The 15,453-nt window shown below is 37.1% G+C and overlaps 1 long non-coding RNA gene across 1 annotated transcript; it reads left to right on the top strand.

Moving 5' to 3' along the window:
• The first annotated feature begins 6,214 nt into the window (after window positions 1-6,214).
• LOC309503605 lies at window positions 6,215-7,908 on the top strand. Its single transcript, XR_014207774.1, has 3 exons — window positions 6,215-6,535; window positions 7,243-7,327; window positions 7,654-7,908. It is a non-coding gene; the product is annotated as an uncharacterized lncRNA (long non-coding RNA).
• The last annotated feature ends 7,545 nt before the right edge of the window (window positions 7,909-15,453 follow it).

The following is a 15,453-nucleotide window of genomic DNA, read 5'->3' as shown; positions in this document are numbered from 1 at the left end:
TAATGAGGAGGAGAAAGGCGGCGCAAGGTGGAGGGTGGGTGTGGCCTTGACCATCTTGCGCAACGGTACCATGCATGTTTGTTTATGTTGGATATATTGCAATGGCACGAAGACACGCAGTCGTTCAAGCATTTCAGTTTGACCCAGAATCTGATCCAGATGGAGAAGCAACGGATGAAGAAGTTGCAACTCAGCGGCTCCAGCAGGACGTTTCCGAATGGTTAGTTTAAAATATTATGTCTGGATACGGTACTTTATTCGGATGGTTTACAGTTATCATCATGTAGCTAACGCGAACCTACTGTTGCCTTTTCATGAGAGATCTGTAACGTCTGTAATTTATCTTATTACAATTACATCAAGCTCTGCGATCTTGAAATGCGGATATCACGTGCGCGCCATATAACCAACAGGAAAACGGTTATTCAAAATAACAAAGAAATGTACAACACTCGCGTTACAGTATGTGTAACTTGATGCTGTCTACCTTTACATTAGCGCAAGTAACTACATAGCTGCATAGCTAATGTGACAGCCACATTCTACGTGTAAGAAGCTAGGTAACCATAAACAGTAAAGCAACACACTTATATATAATTTGTTGACTTACTTGTCCGACGTTCAGCAAGCCCAGCTCTGTATTGACCATTCGATGTTCATTTGTACATCCAATTATTGAGCAATTATGCTTCGCTCGCTCAAAAGCCATGATATCTCTCGTGGACAAACTAAAATCGCGCGCGCGCGTTCTACTTCCTAGCTCATTTTCTCATGGGCGAGAAATATTCTCTGGGCGGGCAAAGCAGAGAAAGGGGAGGTAACATTTCTCCTTATGACGTCATAAGGAGGAGATTCAAGATCAGCCCGGTTGAGCTTCCATTTTCTCAAAGGCAGAGAAAGATAGCAAAAGCTCGATTTACACCGATTAAAATTTTTTGAAACTTGGGGACCATATACAGGCTAGGGGAACTCATATTAATGTTAAAAAACCTCAGAAAGTGGAAATTTCATGTCATGGGACCTTTAATGACCACAGAGTCAGGACCTCGGTTTAACGTCTCATCCAAAGGACGGTGCTCTTTGACAGTATAGTGTCCCCGTCACTATACTGGGGCGTTAGGACCCACACAGACCACAGGGTGAGCACCCCCCTCTCTAACATCTCTTCCAGCAGCAACCTGGTTTTCCCAGGAGGTCTCCCATCCAGATACTAACCAGGCTCAGCCCTGCTTAGCTTCAGTGGGCAACCAGTCTTGGGCTACAGGGTGATATGGCTGCTGGTGTATACAAATATTTGTGTGAAGAGGTTACATTACTGTATCCTTGATTTTATGCACCTGATAGTTATGGATGGAGGTTAACCTGTTCATTTCCACATATTTTTGGCCATGTAGTGTCTATGCATCTATAAATATTGTGCCTACCTAAAAAATTGCAATGCAAAAGTCGGTCAGTATGGCCTAACAGAAGTGGTTACAATTTTGATAAAGTGAAATAGACATGGTAAACCATCTTTAAGCTTTACTTAGATTTGAAAAATGCTGCATGTTTTGGAAAAAATTGCATTTCTGAACATGTTAAGTGCATTTTCAAAGGGAGCTGGTTTATCAGGTCTCTAGAGGCTTCTGTATACGGTGAGCAGAGAAAGTGTTTGCGCTGAGGCATTTTCTCACATTCACATGTGAGAAGTAAAGGTATTTTACACTACAACTCCCTTCCCCCAATATGAATCCAGACGAGCGGCATCCCAAAATGTCCTTGTTGCACTGGGATTCATTTTATCACTGTAGAAGATTATCATCTTTTCATTTCCTCTGTGAATGCAATTCTTGAACGCTGACAACTTATGATTGCTACAACACAAAGTGAAAGGTCAACACTGAACTGGTTAAGAGAGATAGATGAGAATATTTCAGTTGAGGAATATTTCCATGTAATATAAATTCACATTTCTGTTCATGTTTCTTTGTATGACACAGAGCTGGGTGGAAATGTTGAGTGCAACTTGAGAAATCCAGTTAGACCAACAAAGTCAATAAATCACTATTATTGATCTCAAAAGAAGCCACTTGGTCTGTGGTTATCACAAGGAGGGCAGCTCATTGATTTGTGTTGACTCTAAAATAAAATGTGTGCTACAAATATGTGACGTGTCGGCCATCATTTACAATTATGCTATAAGAAATGAGACTATGCTAAAATGCAAGATAAAATACCTTCCAGACACATGCATCATCAACATAGCCAGGTACTGCTAAATTCCCACAACTCTCCTTTCAGTCCATAAACCCACAGCCAGGATTTTCTAATGGAATCTTAAAGGAATGTTCTGAGTTCGATAAGTTAAGCTCTATCGGCAACATTTGTGGTATAATGTTGATTTCCACATACTCAGTCCATTAGAATTCAGATACAAAAGCCTCTAAGTGGCATCTGAAATTTTCTTCTAGAATTATAATTTTTATAAAGCTTTTATATTTAAGTTAAGTAATTTCACTTAAATGACAATTAATAGGTCATTTGCATTGACATTTAAGTGAAATTATTGAACTTATACAAGCTTGATAAAAATGATCATTCTAGAGGAAAATTTCAGATGGCACTTAGAGGCTTTTGCATCTGAACTCTTCATATATATATATTAAAAAAATGTGTTTATGTTAATGCACTAAAATAATTGTTTCCATTTAAGTTGAAAAAATACTTTTTGTTTCAAAATCATCGCTTCTAGGGAAATTGGTGCAAAATACAAATGTAATGTCAGATGGGTCTAGAGCACACTATGCAGTTTCCGTTTTTCTCAAACAGCGACCCCTAGAGTACTTGTATTTAACGTTACTGTCGGAAATACCACTCTGCACTCTTCCAACTGCGCTTTCTTCGTTTTCTTTGGCCATGTCCACACTAATACGTTTCCGTTTGAAAACGTAAATTTTTCTCTCCGTTTTGGCCTTCCGTCCACACTGAGACGGCATTTTTATTAATGAAAACGAAGCTTTTTTGAAAACGCACTCCAAAGTGGATACATTTGAAAACGCCGTTTTCACGTTGTAGTGTGGACTGTGAAACCGGTGGTATTTAAAAACGATGACGTAAATGTAGTCATGTGATGCATATTGTACCAATAGATATTCATGTTTATACCAGTACTGTTATGTGCTATTCACTTTCACATTGTTGCTAAAAATATTCTACATATCACAGTCCTGCAAAGATGACAGAATTTACTCACATTTGCTGTCCTGCGGCAAAACATGAGACCAGTTGTATTTTAGACCAAACATATGGTGACTGCGTGCGACCTGGACCGCATCAGTGAATGGTGAGATATTTTACTAAATAAAATGATCCTATCAGAAGAATTGCGCGAAAACTTCATTATTTATTTTTCCATCTGAATCATATCAGTGATCTTTGGTGGGGTTTTACGCATGCACAGTAAGGTGAATTTAGCGTTTCCAGGCATTTTTCAAAAGTTTCTCATCCACACTGAAACGTCTGAAAACGCCTGAAAACGCTAGTGTGGACGGAGAGCGTTTATAAACAAAAACACCGTTTTCAAATGTATCCGGATTAATGTCTTTGTCAACTCTGCCATGATTCACGTCTGAAATGCGTGCTAGTGTCTTCCATAGAGGCTGCTTCATATGTTGTTGATGTATGTGACGTCGTGCCGTAAAGCAAGTCGTGATTCTCGCGAGATTTGTCAGGGCGCCACCTCTCAAACTTGCATTGCTGGTTGGTAATATTTGTTTGTTTTTAAAGTTTTATTACTTTTTCATAATATGTATATTTTATTTAATTGTATTTCAGCTTTATTTAATTTACAAAAAATAATAAATATATATATATATATATATATATATATATATATATATATATATATATATATATTAATAGCTTTAGTTTTAGATAACACTGATATGGTGATTTAATATTTGTTATTTGTTAATCATTTAACAAAGGATTTACTTTTTTGATGAGCATCAAGATTTTTTATTTTTTATTTTTTATTTTTTTATTTTTTTTAGAAAAAATCCTTCATTTACCAAATCATAGAAAAAAAGCATTTTTTTTTCTTTTTTTTTTCTTTTTTGAAATTATTTTCACATCTTGGTGTTTCCATTAATCATTTCTATTAATCATACATAACAATTATATATTAGATATCCAAAATTTTGCAGTAATTCCTGTAGTAAACAGTGCTTTAGATAAATGCAAAACATTCATTTCTGGTACTGGCTAGCGTTGTCATGACAACAAAGTGGAAAGAGTGCATCTAACTTTATACAGACAGGGTCATTAAGCAATTTTATCATACAAGTCTCATATTAATGCATATACTGAATTAGTCTTGTGTTTAAATGGTAGGCTACATACTTTCAAATTAACGTCCATTGTAAGTGCCTTATTGTAACCACAATTCTTTTTAAAAAGGCACAAGTGAAAATGATGTTCTGTTCCAATCAGCAATAATGTATGTTGCAAATTCAGCTGACGGAGCTCAACTTGTTGTGAACCTTTAAGGTCAAACAGACAGGCTCCTGTAATTGTTAAATGATGTCTCGTAAAACTTACACAAGCCCATAAAATGGAGGGGTTTGGGACAGGAGTGACATGAAGGAGCTGCATAATGAGATTAGCATCCTCTTTGTGTTTGATGCAACTCAATCAAGCAGATCCTCAAGGTTTATGACTCTATTACGGCCTGTGACGTCGACAGAGGAGGGCCGGGGTCCTGTCCCTGCGTCTCTGGCATCAGACGCTCAGCCTGTGATGAACTAGCCACTTTGGAGGACATCAGATAACAGAAGAGGACTGAAAGAGAGAATCACAGTGTACAACCTCGTGTTTAATGCTTTTATGTGACAGTGAGAAAAGAGCTGGATAGATGAATGGGCCTAGGGAGGTCACTACTATGGGTGAATGTTTGTGGGATCAAGCTTTCCGTTTTTATTTTGAGGGGGAACAAGGGTGCTGTGAATTAAGGCCTGTTCACACCATGAACAATAACTTTAACCAAGTTTAAAATATAAACTCTAAAGGTGTGGTTATATTAGCAAATTTGATAACACTTTACTTAAAGCCTTTATGTATAATGCATTGTAAAGGTATTCATAATGTATGTTACAATGCATTATATCTTTCCATAAATTATATTTAAAACGTTAAAATGCATAATAATTGCACCTTTCTAAAGGTGTGACATATTATTGGTGTGTATTATAAAGTATTATAACTGTAAATACAATTATTCATGAGATCATACAATGCATTAAAGGAATAATTAATGCATTAAAAATACTTTTATAAGAACAATGGTAAACCTTAAAGTCAGCATGAAATGGAATTTGCAATCTTTTCTTCCCTATGACGTACAGTATATCCAAGTGAAATGGCTTCTGGAATGAGAAAAATGTAGAGCGGGATTTGATTTCATCCTTCGGGAATTGATTGGATCGATGGATAAATGGAGGTGGATCCATTTGGCCATTTAGCACCACCGTCCATCGAGACATATGGAGAGAACAGACGTTGTTGCGAGGGGGAGTGGAGGTTAGCGTTTTTGGTTAAAGACAACATGATCTCATGACCAATTCATACGAATTCGTACGAGTGATAAAAAGGTGGCTAATTCGTATGAATTCGTACGAGTGAGGTCGTACGAATTCATACGAATTAGCCACCTTTTTATCACTCGTATGGGGGAAATAAGTATTGAACACGTCATCATTTTTCTCAGTAAATATATTTCCAAAGGTGCTATTGACATGAAATGTTCACCAGATGTTGGTAACAACCAAAGTAAGCCATACATACAAAGAAACAAACAAAAATAAGTTCAGAAATTAAGTTATGTGTAATAATGGGAAATGACACAGGGAAAAAGTATTGAACACATGAAGAAAGGGAGGCGCAAAAAGGCATGGAAAGCCAAGACAACTGCTGAAAACTTACAGTAATTAAAAAGCAATCCAGCCCCCTGTCAGTGGAAATGAATAACAGCATGGTTCAGTCCCAAATGATGGCCTACAAAAAGGTCTCATTGCCAAGGTGTCACTCAAGACACATCTCATGATGGGTAAAAGCAAAGAGCTGTCTCAAGACCTTCGCAACCTAATTGTTGCAAAACATAATGATGGCATTGGTTATAGGCGTTACAGTCCTTCGCCAATAACGCTAAAAGGCGAGTGAGTCATATACACTGTAAAAAGGTTTTCAAGCAGTACTTCATCCAATTAATAATTTGTCTTTCAATTCAGTTTACCATTATTTGTTTTATTTTTCAAATAATATTTTTTTCGTTCAAAACATAGTTAAATATAAATATTTTTCATTTAGAGCTCAAATAAGAAATATTTGTTTCGACGAATGTACAATTTCAAGGTTACACACAGGATTGCGCATGGGCATTAAACACAAATCTTCTCGACGACAACGACCACGTCAGCAGACCGCTGTAACCGCTCTTCTACGTGCCGTGGATCACTTTGCTGCTCCAGAGAGAATCAGATTTCATCGCGGATAAACTGAAGTAAGTGAAACAAACAATTTAAATGTGCTGCTGCATATTTAGAAGCCTGTACAAGACATGTTGCTCTGCCGAATTTATCTGTTAGATATCGTTATGTAACTTACGTTAGTTTAAAAATGTGTTAGCTAGCTTAGTTTACACTAGGCAAGTTAACCTTAATGTGTCGACGTTAATCAATTCCTGACCGATTGCAAAAGGGAACATATACGTTTACCCCTGGCTTATTTTGATTTTACAATGGTAATTAACGTGAACGTTTAATCATTGAACATAACGTTATCTCGATGCAGCGTCATAAGAACGACGTTCTCTGGTTAAAACCGTAGAAACCTGATCAACAACTAAGGAGCTAAAGTTAACTTACATGTAAAAGGACTGACGTTCACTTGTGATTAATGGTAACGTTATCTAACACGTATGATTGTCGACACTCACAATGGTAATTTATTTATGGATTGTATGCATAGAAGTATTGCTGCATTGGCGCCAATCGGTTGATGTCGGTTGGTTTTCAAAAAAGTGTAGTAGCAGCTACTAGCCAGAGGACACTGGGGGGGCAGACATTTTTTCGTGGCGTTAGTAATAGGATTGACACACTATTGAATCATATATTATAATGATTATTATATCAACTGATAACGTATATTGTGCTAAAGTTTGTTGACCATAATGTACCCTCATGCCAAATTTGTACTATCTTGATGCAGGATACTGACACCGATACAAAGAGCACTTAAATATCTCATCCTTTATATGGGAGAAACAGTGGAGGACCTCATCAAAGATTTCCTGGTAAGGCCAGATTACTTTAGAGATGTGAAAATGCTAGATATGGCTGTCCACTTCAAACTTAGCCATCAGACTATGTTCAGATATAGGCTATGTCTGATAACAGTCTGAAGGCTAATTTCAAATATAGAAACAATTACTTTCAGCTAAAATCAGAGTCCCATGTGCTGGAAAGTTTGTGCAACTTATATTTATATGTCAACAACAAATTGGAGTAAATTTTATAATTAGTTAGAAGTATTAGTATTATTTAAACTAATTTGGGGGGAAACCCAAGCTGTATTGATTCCTTATTCTTTTTCTTTTCTCCTTCCTAAATTCTTTTCCAGGTGTTGGAGAAGGAAGAGGCTGAAAAAACTCTTAAGCAGAAACCATGGAAATCTTTGTCATCAGAGATGCACAAGCTGTATACCCACTAACATTGGAATCATACTTGAGGGTCAAGAGGTTCTGAGGGACTTGCTGTCTGTCGCAAATGTTGAAAAAGTTGAAAATCTGACACGAAATTGTGGATGTGTGGAAGTAATGTATATAATAATTTAATAAATATCGATTTAATGAAAATTATGTGTCTTTTTTATTTGATTTTGGACAAGATTAATTAATGTTCCTTAATGGGAAATATGTTTTATTGAATCCATATCTTTTTGTTTGTTTAAAATAAATAATTTCTATTAAGTTGTATTTTTAAAAATGAGAAATAATTGTATTATTAAATCAATATCTATTTAATTGGAGAAAACAAATAATTTATAATACATATTTATTAAATGAGAATTTTTGTTTTGATTAAATCTATATATTTTTGTTTAGATCAAAAATAGAATTTAAATTAATTGATTTTTTTCAACAAGAAAAATATGCTTTGTGCCAAGTTTTATAAAATGTGACCTGATCCAGCAAAATGAGTCACAGTGACCCAAACTTCAAAATTGAGATTTTGGTATTAATGGAAAGAGGAGACCATAAGCTTTCAACTGATATCCTAGTCAAAGTCATACCTTGAATGGTTGTAAAGATATACACATTTGAATTATGGTCGTCTGCCCTCTTTTTCCAATTGAAAACCTGAGAAAATCGCGTTTAAAGTTTTTTGCCCGTTTTTTGTTGATATCTTTCAAAATCCATTGCATTTAAAGGGATGAACTATTTATTGTACAGCTTAATTTGACCAAAGACATTAATATATGCTATTATGCCAGGCTGAAGCTCAAATTATTTAAAAAAATTTATTTGAATAAATAATTTAAAAGGCACTTTTACAAACATTTACTAAAATCAGAAAGATTGAACAGAGGTGCTACAGTTTTGCTTGAGAGAGGGGGGTGTGTGTGTGTGTGTGTGTGTGTGTGTGTGTGTGTGTGTGTGTGTGTGTGTGTGTGTGTGTGTGTGTGTGTGTGTGTGTGTGTGTGTGAGAGAGAGAGAGAGAGAGAGAGAGAGAGAGAGAGAGAGAGAGAGGCAGAGAGACAAGGAAACAGAGAACAAATAATGTTAGCCTATGCAATCATATCTTTGTGTAGGCTAGAATCTAGATGACAATAACAATGTAACATATTCATAACGGAGATACCAACAGTTAAATATTGGGTTTAAATAAATCAAACACATTGTAATGGATTCTCCTTGCAGATAAATACACTCACAGAATAATTGCACTCATTCACATCCATACACGATAAATACCACAGGGCTGTCGCTGTCATCAGAGGATGACACGTCTCCAGATCCAAAACAATCACTGACTAGCCTTAGCCACTCTTGATGACCAGCAGCAGAGCTTAGGTTAGAAGCCTCCAGTGAGTTCAACGTTTTTGGCGACTTTTTGGCGACTTTGCTCTCTTTTGACAGCGACATTTCTCAAATTAATAATATTTCATCTTTCTGAGGAGATCTGGAACCTGTACCATGAAGGTAGCTGAACAAACTCGGGGTTACAGGATTAGTTTTGAGTTGACAAAACCAAACCGATGCCATCAGGCTTTATTGGTACCATGATGCAGCTCATCAACTTTCTCTGTCAACTCAGGCTTTGATCCTCAAGCTATGATTACTCCACGCGCGCGTGCACATAAAAGAGTGACGTCGACACTGAACAACCAATCGCGAGTAGAGCGATAGCGATATATTTTTCCGCGGAGGAGCAAGAGATAATCATTCATAATTACGATGAATTTAAATATGTATTTCAAGCTTGAAACAATACGGTCTCTGCTGCCAAAGCAAGAGAAGACTGTTGGAGAAAGATTGCTGATTGTTAATGTGTAAGTTAAACAAATACGTTCTATATTTATGTAAAATTATGTATATGTATGTAGCCTATACGTGTAATATAGCCTATAGCCTATTTTTATCATTTATAAAAATGTGCATGTACTGAGAAAGATTAATATTCATTGATTTTTAGATGCAACCCCAACTCCAAATGTTCTTGGCAGCAGATAAAGACAAAATATAAAAATATAATTCAAAGTGGTGAGTATATACCACAACCTTTTATTATTTTTGTGAACATTTTATCACAAACACTTGTTTGCAGCAAACCGAAATAAAGAGTTAAATTCAGAAAACCAGAATACACTGTGGCGGTTAGGGTGAGATAACCGGTTGGCTCTGAGTAGGCAATAAGGGACGGCCGATTATGGATGGGATTACAGGTGCTGTACAATCTGACCCTGGTGCTGGCTCCTCTAAGCAAGTAACACTGGGTACATGTGCAATACATTACTACTTTTTTAAGTTTTAAATATGGCTGACTGTATGTTCTGCAGTAGAGGGAAATACAGTGTCCCTGTTGAAGCCAGCACACATACACACAGTCTCCCTCACAGAGGTCAGTATGCAGCAGACAGAACACCAAACATAACCTGCTTTACAACAGTTATGCTTTACATTGGCCTATTTTTATTTATTAGGGTGGAGGAAATGATGAAGACACTCTGTCTGTGTGTTCTCAGACAGTTGCTGATGTGAATGCACTGGGCTTTTTATTATGGCAAACATTTGAATGTGTGGCATAAAAAAGGGACTGGCCCTTACACATCTCTTTTATTGTAGGATTTTTCACAACCTGCCCCAGAAACTGAGGCCTCTACCTCAATGGGCTTCAGAAGAAATGTGTAAGGATTTAAAACCCTTGACATAAATTACAGTCAGTCTTGTGTTTGTAGGAAGTCAAGGAACTTTTTGTAATTTGATGAGCCTCCAGAAAACTTGTAATGATCATGTTTGTGGTGGAATTATGTTTCAGGTGGAAACAGACTCAGTCAGGGCCCTGTACAAAAGGAGTCTTGAACTAGACTGCACACTAAAGGAGTCTTGAACTAGACTGCACACTAAAGGAGACTTGAACTAGACTGCACACTAAAGGAGCTGGTGGACTGTGAGCTGAGGAGGCTCCAAAATTTTTTTATAAAAATAAAACATTGGAGATCAAACAGTTGGATAAAACTGATCTCAGTATGTGAACTTATTTAACCAAGTAACACTTTAGTATGAATATTTATTAATGCAACTTTCTCTTGCTCTCTTTCTCCCTCCCATCCCACAAAACCAATAAAACAGTTTGAGACCTATCTGCAGTTTCAATGTGCTTTTATTAAGTGTAATATTGTATGGTGATTGCATCTACATCTGCACCAGCTGTGTGGTCCGCTCTGGTGACTCTGAAGCGCCGAACACAGTTGAAACGTGCCTTTAGGAGGCCAGAGGTCATCTCTATCTTCACTCTGGTTTTACTGAGGGCCACATTGAAGCTGTGCTGTGGCCCTGTCTGAGGGTCATGATAGGGGGTTATTGTGTAGGTTTTTCTATCTCAGTTCAAATTAACAGTGTTTTGTACTGTACCAAATTTAACTTGCTTTCCTCAAAGCGCTGACACAACAAAGATTCGTGAGTCAAGCACTGGAGCCAGGCCATTTGGCATCCAAACTTGTGATCATACGTTCATGACCACCACAAGTCATCTGCAGATGAAATGTTTAATAGATCATTGTTATATCTGTTAATGTTACTATTAATTTAAAGATTCATATCACAGAAAATAATCATCTCACATATTCACATCATCTCTACCTGAACATTAAGGCTGTGATAGGACTTCCTATTAACATAATCTGCCTCATGTTCCCCTAGAGCAGTGGAGATTGGAGCAATAGACTGCATACATGTTGCAATGACTCTAGGGAATCCTGTCATAAGATTAACAGAATAATAATAAAAAATATTTAAAATAATTCTTAACATGTATTGTATAGTACATTTGTGAAATTTGCTTTTTGAAAAAAAAATGTGTTCATGTGATGTCACCCTATCAATATATCTTACCGGCAATTTTATAAAAGCCCTCTTTTATGGACATGGTCGATAAATGTCCGGGGAACACTATTAATGAAACTATTCATGTACTCCTGCGGAGCGAGGACCACCTTGCGAATGGTTTGACAAACCGTGTTTTCCCCTAGCTTCTGTGCGTCACCCACCGTGCAAGAATGTACCACTTGCAAAAAAACGCAACGCAATATTTGCGATACAGTAGTGCATGAATTCGACGTGTTAAATTCTTTTGGTGCGAATCAAGAAGTTCGCAAAGATACATTGCTTCAGCGGAAAATCTGTATCTTTCATACAAATAACTATCAGGAAAGGCAAAGGGATTTTGTCATGTTAAAAACTCTTTCTTTACGAATTGCTCGACTAACAATTTGCGCTGAGATGTCACCGGATTTGGAAGAAAAGGTGAAGTCATTGCAACAGACACTGGAAATAAGTTACGTCACCTATATGTTTCTTTGCTCTCAGCTGATTGGTCAAACTTCAGTCTGAGATCTTGAATCCAGAACATAACCTGCCCCGGAGCAGGTTAGCCGTGCATCGTAAGAGACCATGGCGACGAACACCGATTAAAGCCGAGCTACTTTTATAGTACCTAAAACCAGGGGCGTCACTAGGCCCTTTTTAGGGGGGCTTCAGCCCCCCTAAACTTCTGCCCAGCCCCCCTAAAAAAATATTTGATTAATAAATTTTTGATCGCTTCAGTCCCCTTTAAAAAAACTCATATGAAACGGCGGCAAGCTGCGTCAAGTTTCGGCTCCTCCCCTTATCTGAGTCTGCTTGGATTTTCAGCGCATTTTTCAATCTGCAGTGGCGCAGAGCAGAGCGAACATCAGAGAGTACAAGGTGTGTCGTGAGTGCATTTATTGATAGATTGCTATGATATTACATCTGCATCGGTGCAGTTCTTTGTCATAAATGCATTGCAGTTTACATAATGTAATGTTACTGGAGCATTGGGAGCAACACGAGACGGTTCGGTTTCTCATCCAATACCAATACGTTTCGCTGCGTTCACCTTCAGCCCTTATCACAGTGTGATAGTTGTTTTTTATTCCTACAAAAATGAAGCGATTAACACCCATGAAAACATACTTTAGAAAACGATCATGATTTATTTTAATTTACTTTTTAAACTTTAAAACATATTATTTTGTATTTCGGCATTACATTATGCTGCCATGCACAGAAATGATTTAAAGACACACATCATTGTCTGAAAGCACTAGATGGCCCAGAGAGAGAAACATCATTATTATTTTGGAGTTTTTTTGTTTTGTATTAATAAATATAGTTTTGTATTAAGTAATAATTAATCAGGAGGAGTGTACATACATATATTAGAGTAGGCTAAGAGTAGAGTAAAGGGATTTGTGATTTTCTTTTAAGTACTTGATTTATAGAAGTGGCAAATTGATAATTCATGTTGTTATTTTTAATAAATAGAAATAAATATAGAACAGATTAATCATATTGCCAATAGACAGTTACATTAATACACGTTTAGCTGGTTAGTTAAATGATTTGAAATTAAATCGATTTTCACGGGGTGACTTGATGAATAACCAACCGTATTGTTGATTACAAAGGCTAAAAAGCTTAGAAAATAAAATAATTTATATTTCATTGTAGATGGACTTAGTTACCTAGCTTTCCTGGTAGCTTTGTCTGAGAAAATGATTCATAAATCAACCTATCAGTTGACCCTATGTTTACTTTCGTTACTGACAGACAAAAATAAAAAGCCTGTATCAGTCAAAGCTCAGCTTTAGGAGGGAAAAAGACAGAGCAAGAGAAAAACAAAGAGAAAAAGAGTGTGATGCTGATGAGGTGAGAAAAAAAAACAGCTGCCCGCACATGGTTTTAAAGCTATTGTCATCCAATTTTTTTGGCCTTCAAAACATCTTAAAATGCACATATGTAGATCAGAGAAATCAAAATTTTCTCGGGGGAGCATGCCCCCGAACACCCCTAAATACCTCACATTCGGTACCTCAGTGATTATAAAACCGTGCCATATGCATGTTATTGGATGAATGAATGAAACTAGTTAATAATGAGCATTAGACCATAAACTATCTTTTTTTTTTTTTTTTTACATCATACCCTCATTGGGGGCTGAGCCCCCCTAAAATGAAAATCCTAGAATCGCCCCTGCCTAAAACCCAGGGTTGGCGGAAACTAAACTGAAACATAGCTGGGTAGCCACCTAAACCGGCTTCATGGTATAGGCCCCTGCTAGCTTGTTTACACATAGCGCTACGAGTCTGACAGGAGGATGGCTGGACCAATCGCGTGCCGGTCAGTCGAAACGGGGCTTCCCATTGACAAATGATCAGCGTTTGTGTACATTTCTAAGCTTTATGATTGGTTCTATACAACGTGTAACACCATATTTGGAAAGCAGAGACGTTTGAGGGGATTCCCGGGAAATGCTCAGAGGTGACGAGAGGAGTTGAGAAAAGCAATATTCATTTCCAGCGAATTTAGTAAAGCTTTGTAAACTTTAATAGTCATTTAAATACCTTTTCTCAATTATCTGGACTACGAAACTTTAGGAGATTATTTTTGAATGTCTGTTCTTTGAAATTTAGCTATAATAATAATAAATAAAAAAATCTATTATTTCATTGTTTTTCCACATAAACGGCCCATATCTTAAAATGGAACGTTGCGACTTCCGACTCATTTCGCCAGATCGGGTCACAAATAGTTTTCATAGACATAGAAAATATTGGTACGGGCAAGTTATTTATTTTTCATTGGCTCAAGTTATAAAATATAGATGTGAACCATTACCCTAAAATTTTTTAATTGGATGAATGAAAATATTTTTTCAGTGTAGATGTAGATATAGTTACCATTCTTGGTATAGATAGGCCCTTACTGTGAACAGTCGTTACAGTTCATAAAGTTTGCTGGTGAAAAAATGTCACTTAGAGCAGTATGACAGAATATGACATACCATTACAGATTGCTGAAGTAGAAATGTCCATAGTTTTTTCATCAGAAATCTGGTAACCTTCCGGTTATTCCTGGTACATTCCATGAATTCCTGGTACATTCAATGCATAAAACGCAAAGTGTTTTGAGGTTTTCCACAAGGAAGCAATGCATTTGGCATGACGTTTCAGAAATCAGCTGTTTCACAATGTGAGAAAAAGCCATGTATAACGTTTCCATTCTGAAAATGCCCGTACGTGTTAATGTTATGGTAAGTATATGGGCAAAAGAGCACCTAAACAAATGCACCTCCTTATGAATGATGACACAGAGCTTGTAAAGGTGTACTGTAATCTAACGGGAATAGCTAAGTGACTTTGTCCCCATGGTTCCAAACACGCAGAGCTGTTTCCTGGGTAGTTCATTCACAGCTACTGCAAAGATGATGAGCTCACAGTATGGGCTAAACAGCACTCTCACTTCAGCTGCCATCCTTTGAATTACATCATAAATCACTCATAAGTGGGGAACAAAAACGTTCCTGTGTTGCAAGCATAAAGCACTGCTGTTGGGTTGATGGGAGTTACACTGTTCAAATGGGACTTTTTCACCTTGCAGAAAAGTCATTTTATGGGCAAAATAAGAGATTCTGGGCACAGTCTATTTACCGGACACTGAGAAACAGATGAGCAGTGCTGCGTAAGGAGCTTAAGTGGAAAAAACTAAGAAGTCAGTGGTCTGTTGAGCAAAGCTCATCATAAACTTGGTCAGTTTTCCAACCCTCTCAAGACCCAGAGTGCCAAAGAACTGCTAGAGAGTTTAAGAGGCTTACCTTCTCATCAAACACACACACACAA

This window comes from Leuciscus leuciscus (genome assembly GCF_965113295.1).
Source record: "Leuciscus leuciscus genome assembly, chromosome: 7".
Lineage (NCBI taxonomy): Eukaryota > Metazoa > Chordata > Actinopteri > Cypriniformes > Leuciscidae > Leuciscus > Leuciscus leuciscus.
Note: the sequence above shows the minus strand (reverse complement) of the source record. Positions and strands in the feature narration are given on the sequence as shown.